The sequence below is a fragment of the Mytilus californianus genome, unplaced genomic scaffold (assembly GCF_021869535.1).
Source record: "Mytilus californianus isolate M0D057914Y unplaced genomic scaffold, xbMytCali1.0.p SCAF_3, whole genome shotgun sequence".
Lineage (NCBI taxonomy): Eukaryota > Metazoa > Mollusca > Bivalvia > Mytilida > Mytilidae > Mytilus > Mytilus californianus.
Genome location: NW_026262679.1, coordinates 124,100,820 through 124,110,097, shown reverse-complemented (window position 1 = coordinate 124,110,097; position 9,278 = coordinate 124,100,820).

Here is a 9,278-nt window from a genome sequence, read left to right as displayed (position 1 = left end):
AGCGCCAGGACATTTGGCAAAATGTTTATACATGTGTTTTTTTCCTGTATTCTTTCCGATTACTTTCTTATTATTCTGATAATTTTTTATAGTTGTCTGTGAGTTTATGTAAAAAGCGAAATAATTATACTGAGTCAGTTACAATAAAACGTCGTATTTTGTATTGTGATGAGATAAGCGTATTAAATATTTTTATTATAAAACTGTTACTATTTCATGTTGGCATATGACATAATGATCTATAAACCCCACTTTCTGTCAAAATTCATAACATCTCTCAGGTTGATGTGTCTTACATAATCATTGTTTTTAGTTTAGATGTACTTTTATTCATGTTAATAAGAATAATTTTTTGTTCTTCATACAAGAGGTACTCTTATGCATTTTCAATAGATGAAAGAAAAACGCAGGTTTTAATAATAATTAAAGGGCGATGAACGATGTCCTTATAAAAACGTGGCAAAATTTTTGTTGTTACTGCGTAATATATTTTTTTCTACAAGACGGCTGAAAACAACAAGATTCCACTTAACATTGAAGTGACCTTGATGACTACGCAATAATGACGGTATATCAAGTTCTTTCTTTCATCAATGATGGAGACGCAAATTAAGAAATGTTGTATTGAATGAAATGCTTCAAAACATATAATATAGCACATACAAGGTAGAACAGACCAAATGTGTTCAAATGAGATTGAGATTTGATAAAACGTAAAAATATATGAACAAGATGAAATGGAATCGTATTGAAAGATATTTCGGCATAACAAATGGCCTTCATCAGTGTCAGTCCCTTTCAAATTGTGATAAAACAATGAGTTATTTGTGTTTTAAAAGATTTCACTCAATCATACGGGTGAAAGTGTGTTTTGTTCCATAATCTTGCATTTTATCCATTTTTATTTTAAAAAATATCAATACTAAGTAGACGTTGATGCGTATGTTTACATCCCCAGACTTTAAGTAGACGTGAACGGGTATCTTTGACGCAGTGCATCTTTGACACCAAGAATCACCATACGATATGTTCGTTGTCGAATGTAGTTCCTAGTATGGACAGTGCGTTACTTGTTAATTTTACCCCATACAAATTCCCAATCCATCTCCTCCTGCTCCATGTATACAAAACAGAAGTTTGGTTAAACTATTAGGCCTTTATACACACACACACACACATATATATATTTATATAAGAAAATTAACAAAAGATAATAACAGTTTCAATTCAACACATTAACTATTTAGAGCGCTTTCACTGCTTTCATAGATCTTCAAGTACAATGTGACTTGTATACCAATGATTATAATCGATATACCTTCTAAGTATGTGACAACTTTACGACAGACGTTCTCCATCGGATAACTTATGGTTATTCAGGGCTAGCACCATAATTTATAAATATTTCGTCTGAATTAAGCCCAACAATGTTCGATTTGCAAACTTATATACAATTATCTATAGCTTATATGGTTAGTCGAGTAAAGCCTTCCCTCGTCGGTTTATCTAGGGTTGTAACACTAGATTAAGTATGGCGGCAAGTAGACGGTATACCTTGCAGATCAACTATTTTTTGTCTCTTTACACATTTTTTACGGTTCTTCCTCGTAAAATCATTCTAAGGCCTTCAACAAGGAGCCAAAAGTCTAAACATCACTGTTTAAGTGCCAGTCTTTGTAAGAATCAGGTAACTTAGAGAAGAATTTCAAAACATGGCCGAAAAATAACCCGCCTACCTAACCATCTTTATTTGAAGTTATCCTCATCTTTCAATAGTAGATCTTTGGTTTCTGTGTGTTTGGTAATTCGATAAATCTCTAGATAAATTTTGGCTAGAATGATAGCAAATTACGGAGTTATCTCCCCTTAATTATTAATTTCTAGTGCATTTCAACTAAATATATATGATATTGTCCCAATAAAAGTATTTGAAATCATCTCTAATACAACAAAGAACAGTTTCGTGCTTGCAATATCTAAAGAAATCACAGCAGCCGTTGTGTGATTGAAAGCTATCAATTCCGGATCAGCAATAGCAAAATAACCAATAGTTCGCCGTATGAATTGCTATAAAACAGTTAATTTCCGATCAAATATTGCCACGGAAATACTCCCTACAATTTAATCTGTAATTTTGTCATTAAAAGACTAAAAGAAATAGAGGTAATTGTTCAATTATCTTTGCGTTATTATTGAAATAAATTGAATATCGTGCCGATAATTATCCAATAGTCGACTGCCTTTTAATCAATGATTTGGCGGTTGTTGCGAAGTTAATGTCCGTCGTTTGTTTTTATCAAACTGGTATTTAACTGAAATATATAAAACAAAAAGGTTATTGCGCTTCTAGACATTGATGTTAATATCAATCTTTTCCCAATTTATGAGGAAATAAACATCGCAACATTGAACAGAAAATGAATCACTAAATATAAAGTATAGTGCAGGGGATGCAGAGAATTGCATGAAATTACAAGTTAAACTCCGACAATAATTAACTTAATAATTAACTAATATAAAACGAAATGTCGTTCCTTACAGCCAGTTTATATGGACCACTATCACGATCAACAATGAACCAACGGATAAAATAAAAATATCACTTTTAATTATAAAGCGTGCAAACTTCCAATTTTATGGGATCTGTCCATTTCCCAAATGAAAAACTAATCGAGCCAAAATTGTACTTACATTAAGTAAATCAGAGACAAATTACTTAATTTTTTTTACTAAACTCTGTCATAGATACAACGATTTGGTTTAGAAGTTTGCCTGTAACTGTAGATCCTAATTTTTATGGTGATGTTGCTTAGAGAGCCCGTAAATTTAGAAACTCATCGATGCTTTAAATAAATCTATTCCAAAAAGTTATCCAAGAAAAATAGCAAAAACACCGAACCCCAAGGAAAATTCAAAATGGAAAGTCCTTATCAAATGGCAAAATCAAAAGCTCAAACACATCAAACGAACGGAAAACAACTCATGTTCCTGACTTGGTATAGACATTTCCTTACGTAGAAATGGTGGATTAAACCTGGTTTTATAGCTAGCTAAACCTCTCACTTGTATGACAGTCGTATAAAATTCTACATATTGACAGCAATGTGTGAACAAAACAAACAGACATATAAATAGGTAAAAATGTCAAAAATTTGGGTACAGCAGTCAACATTGTGTTTTAATCTTAATCACTATAAAAACAAACAACTATGCCAACAAAGAAATTAAATTGCACACAGACACTCTATAGACAAAGCACATAGGCAAAAAGGAAAGACAAGAATACAAAAAATGATCAAAGCACAATAACACAATGGAGGTATGTTTAGAAAAAGGACGAAACGTTTTTTGACATAACCCTGGTTCATCAACTTTCTGCTAAGACACTGGTGGCGTTTAATTAAATCTGAGTAGCAGCTTCAAGCTCTTGAATACCGAATGAGTTGGGAAATGTATATCCCATATGCAAGTGAAATTGGTTTATTGTTGCTAAGGTGGGGGAAATTGATAATTTCAAAATTAAAATTGTCTTGTTTGTCATAGATTCTTGAACTGAGATGACCGATTATGTCAAATTCGAGGTATAAGTCTAAAGATGAGGCGGAGGAAGCCGTGTCTGTTGTTTCTTTAATTTCTAGTTCTGGGGGATATATTTATAGAACCCAATCAGAAAGGTTTGGATAGTTAATGAAAGCATCATCAATATATCTGAATATGAAATTAAATGATATAGCTTCTTTGATCTTCTTGTTTTTGACAAATGTCTTAAGGAATACCGACTCCTATTAAAATAAGAAGAGGTCGGCAAGGAGAGGCGCACAGTTTGTTCCCATAGGAATGCCGACAATTTGTGGAAAAAGTCAAACTCCAAATTCAACAAATATGTTGAAAATAAAAAACTCCAACATACTGATCACTTGTTTCTCGGTGTATCATGTTTTACCTTTTTGTTCATGGGAATGTTGGTATAAAGGGTTGAAAAAATCAAAGGTATTGATATAATTAATTTCAGAGAAAGATCAAGATTTAAAATTATCCAGAAGTTCTTTAGAGTTTTTTTAGGATCCACATATGGATAATTCCACTACGCGAGTAAACAGTTTCACAGTATTTCTGAAGACTTTCTTTCACTGGGCACATAATTTTTGTCAATCTAATGGACGATTCCTTTGTAGAACATACAGATAAACCGGCAATGTACTGTTGTTTGTACGAAATGTTATGAAGCTTAGGTATCAAATACAAACAAGGTAAGTCATTCATTAACTGTAATAGGGTTTTTGATTATTGTTTTTTCTTATCAGTACAAACATTGGTTTTGTTATCAAGACAAAACTAAATATTATTGCTTTACAGCTATGAACATTTATAGTCATTCATTCTGTCGTTACTTATATTTTTGCATTTCACAATATCGTTTTGTTCACGGACTGTTTTTGACGTTATAACACTTAATCCATTGGGTGTGTTAAGATTGATATTTTAGTTTTGGAAACATGAATTTTTATTAGTTGTTATTGGCATTGAATTAGCTTTCAGCAACTGCAAGTTCTGGTATATCGGTAATTTGTGTCTTACATCTTTTTGTTAGTAGTTTTGTTTGTTGTCTTTGTGTTGATATGATTTGTACAGTTTGTTCTTATGTTGTGCTGTTTCACCACTGTCCCATGTTAAACGGGATTGGCGACCGCAAACATGTCTAACCCCGCTGCATCCTGTAATTCAGTGGCTGTCGTCTTTTGGTGTATTTTATATTTGTTTTCTCGTTTGATGTGTTTTACATTTTTCATGTCGGGTCCTTTATAGCTTGTTATGGGGTATGGGTTTTGCTCATTGTTGAAATTAACTCGGATAACCTATAGTTGCTTACGTCTATGTTATTTGGTCTCAGGTGAAAAGTTGTCTTATTGGCAGTCATACCACATCTTGTTATTTTGATACAAAGAGAGAGAGGAAAGACGCACTTAATGGACTAGTGTTCTATAAAACAAAACAGAATTTAAAATATAAATTGAAAAGTTTATATAATTAGAATGGCGAAAGATACCAAATGGATATTCAAGCTAATAAGTCGAAAACAAACTGAAAATTCAATGGTTAAAAACGAAAAACGATCAATAGAAAAAAGTAAAATCACAAAAATACTGAACTCCGAGGAAAATTCAAAAAGGAAAGTCCCCAATCAAATGGCAAAATCAAAAAAACAAACACATCAAACGAATGGATAACAACTGTCATATTCCTGACTTGGTACAGGCATTTTCCTATGTAGAAATGGTGGATTGAACCTTGTTTTATAGCTAGCTAAACCTCTTATTTGTATGACAGTCTATGTATAGAAAAAACATCATAGAAAACTAAAGATTAAGCAATACGAACCCCTACAAAAACCGTAGGTGATCTTAGGTGCTCTAGAAAGGCAAGCAGATCCTGCTCCATATGTGGCACCCGTCGTGTTGCTTATGAAAGTACAAATCTGGTGATAAGTCTAATTCGGTTGGTTACATTCGAGGAAAAAGGGGATGTGTTTGTGATAACGACAATTGGAACATATCCGTCGTCATCTATGAAACAAATATTCCATAACGAATAACCAACTCGTGATGGCGCGCGTCCGTAAAATTTTCAAAGGGAGAATTTCAACTTCACCCCTTGGAACTTTTGGTTTAATAGTTTCGTTGTAGGCAGCAATCCTATACCAGGGAAATCATGAAAGGAAATGCAAGCTCTTGAATATCGTATTAACTGGGAGATATATACTCCATATGCAGGCGCTGCTGGAATGTTGCTACATAGAAATGTAAAGTTCACTATTTGGAAGCTGAAATCGTTTTTATTGTTGTAAAGTTTTGTTCTTAACCTACCCTCATTGTCAAATTCTAGATGTAAGTCAATATATGAGGAAGACTTAACTGTATCTGTTGTATCCTTTATTTCAAGTTCGATGGGATAGATGCGTTCAACATATCCCCAAACTTTGAATTATGAAGGGAGAGGATATCATCTATATAGCGGAACTTGAAGTTTAAGGATAATGCTAGCTACTTTTCATTCTTCCTAAGAAGCTACTGTGTGAAGTCAGTCTCATATGAAAAAAGGAACAAGTCGGGAAGACGAGAAGAATAGTTTGTTCAAACGGTAATGACGATTGTTTGTTGAAAAATCAAGAAATCAAGCATCTTAATAACTGTTTCAGAGAATTTTTTGTTTGAATAATAAAAAATGTATAAGTCTTGAAGCCACAACCACGTTCACATCTCGTCGACATTATAGAAGGCATCATGCAAATTTGAATTAACAAAATATTTTAATTGTTTTTCTGTCAACTATTCCCTGTAGACAGTCTTTGATGGTTCAACACATTTTTTGTGCTTTAAAGCGGTTTGTCTCTTTGGAAAGCATGGCTAAAACCCCTTAACCCCGCAACCATTTTTATAAAGATACATATTTGTAAAACACATATTCACAAAATGAACCATGCGTGTTGTCAATGTTGTCGAAAGCAAAAATAATACGAATTCCAAACAAAACAAAAAAACCAATAACATGAAGGTTCAGATTATGACGCCACAATAACTTCTTTACAATGGGATGTTGCAAAAATGTTGATTTTGATTTTTTCCAGTTGTCTTTTCATTTCTTTTATCAGAAGTTGAAGATAGTTATCATATTATCAGATTTTTCAAAACGGAAAGTCCCTTATCAAATGGCAAAATTAAAAGCTCAAACACATCAAAGACACTATGCTTAAGAATTCATAAAACCAGGCACGCTTTAACTCTTACGAACAAATCTTTTAACAAAACTAACGAACTCCAGGATAGATTTCAAAGAGGGGGAAGTCCATAAAACCTGACAAAACCAAATGCTCTTCTATATGACTATATCAGCCAACGGAACTACTGGGGAAAACAATTGTCATATTCCTGACTTGGTACATATATTTTCGTTAGAAAATGGTGGCAAGAGTTTGAAAAGCATTTAGAACTAAATTCCGAAAGATTGTGCCACATCTTGATTAAACTATCACTATGGATGTGGGTAGAAAAACTTAAAGTGTTTTAAATGTTTAGCGAACACTAAATTTACAAAACATTACCACATCAACGATATTTCATGTCAGTCCAGAAAGACTCGGATTGTTATACCTACGTATGCGGAGATGAAACGTTCACTAGCAGTTGCATCGATACAGTTGTAAAAACTGACCAAAGATACCAGGCTTATGATTTAGTTTGCATGACGAATATTTCGTCTACATAAGAATCATCAGTGGTGCTTGAAACAAAACTGGTTTGAAAACCATATCAAATACGAAGTTGAAGAGTCTTTGGCTATCTTTGCCTGTGGGTAAAACACCAGAATATTTCGAATGATTTTAACATTTTATGAAAATGATTATATAAAATTACCGCATAGATGATATCTAACAACAGAGGGATGACTACTGAGCTGGTAATATCCTAAAGGAAAAAACAGTGGCATGGACATAGTTGTTGTAAAACTGACCAAAGAAATTGCATTAAAATTTCTTATAAGAGAAGCGCGTTCTGTCTACAAACGACTTGGCTGTGGCCAGCGCCAATCAAAACAATTGGAAGACACAATTGATTTTGAATTTCTAAAAGTTGTGTAAAATCTGGCCAAAGGCTATATAGGCTTGCGTATATAGGAAACCTTTGTCTTTCGAATGATTACAGATATCAAATTTATTAATATATGAAGTGCCTTTCTGGATAAATGCTTATCGGCGGCGACCAATATTATAATAACATTTGATAATATGTTTCGTAACCCCATATATATTCTTATCTTACATTTTTTTATTTTTCATATTTAGAAATATATACAAAGAAAGATAACTACATGATTCAGTGAAAATACGTTTTACTATGAAATTTGTATATAAAAAGAAAGACGATTTTTTATGACTGTTACAACAATAACTGTTGTTAATTTTTTCCTCCTACTTTATTAGTTTTTCATTTTAACATAAATCTGTATTGATTTTGGTTTGCGTTTTAAAAGTGTAGTTTAAATTTTAGCAGCAATATAGTAACTTCACATGCATATCCGATATACATTTCCTCAACTCATTCGATATTCAAGAGCGTGCAGCTGCTACTCAGATTTTATTAAACGTCACCAGTGTCTGAGCAGAAAATTGATGAACCAGGGTTATGTCAAAAAAACGTCTCGTCCTTTTTCTAAAAAAGTTCATCGGAAGATTCCAAGACCTTGTTGATTAATATTCCATATCAACCTCACAAATAATACATGATGGTCTTGAAGTGTAGATTCTATGTACTGACGTTGTTTATCATCTTAATTACGTGTTATAGTGTTCTTTTAATTTGTCTTTGTATATTTTTAACCTGTTCTTTTTGGTCCATTTCTGGTAATATACGCTGGGCGTGGCTCGGTATTTATACATCCCGCCATTGTGTTATTGTGCTAAAGTAATTGTTGTATTTTTGTCTTTCATTTTTGCCTATGTACTTTGTCTTTTGAGTGTCTATATGTCATTTTGTTTTTCTTTGTTGAAATAGTTATTTGTTTTTATAGTAATTAAGATTATAACACAATGTTGACTGTTGTACCCCAACTTTGACATTTTTATCTATTATGTCTGTTTGTTTTGCTCACACATTGCTGTCAATATGATGGAATTTTATACGACTGTCATAAAAGTGAGAGGTTTAGCTAGCTATAAAACCAGGTTTAATCCACCAGTGCTTGTATTTCCTATCATGATTTTCTTGATATAGGGTTGTTGCTCACAAGGAAGCTATAAAACCAAGAGTTTCAAGTGGTGAAGTTGAAACCATTCCTTCGTAAATTTTATGGACGCCATCACGCGTTGGTTGACTTTTATGGAATACCCGTTTCACAGATGACAGCGGATATGTTCGAATTGTCGTAACTACTTGTCCCGTCCCCTTTTCCTTGAATATGACCTACCGAATTAGAGTTATTACCGGGTTTGTATTAACATGAACAATACGACGGGTGCCACATGTGGAGCAGGATCTGCCTACCCCTCCGAAGCACCTGAGACACCCCCAGTTTTTGGTGGGGTTCGTGTTGCTCAGTCTTTAGTTTTCTATGTTGTGTTTTGTGTACTGTTGTTTGTCTGTTGGTCTTTTTTTTCTTTTTTTAACCATGGCGTTGTCAGTTTATTTTTTACTTATGAGTTTGAATGTCCCTTTGGTTTCCATCGCCTCCCTTCTACACAAAAAAATGTCTGTACAAAGTCAGGAATATGACAGTTGTTTTCC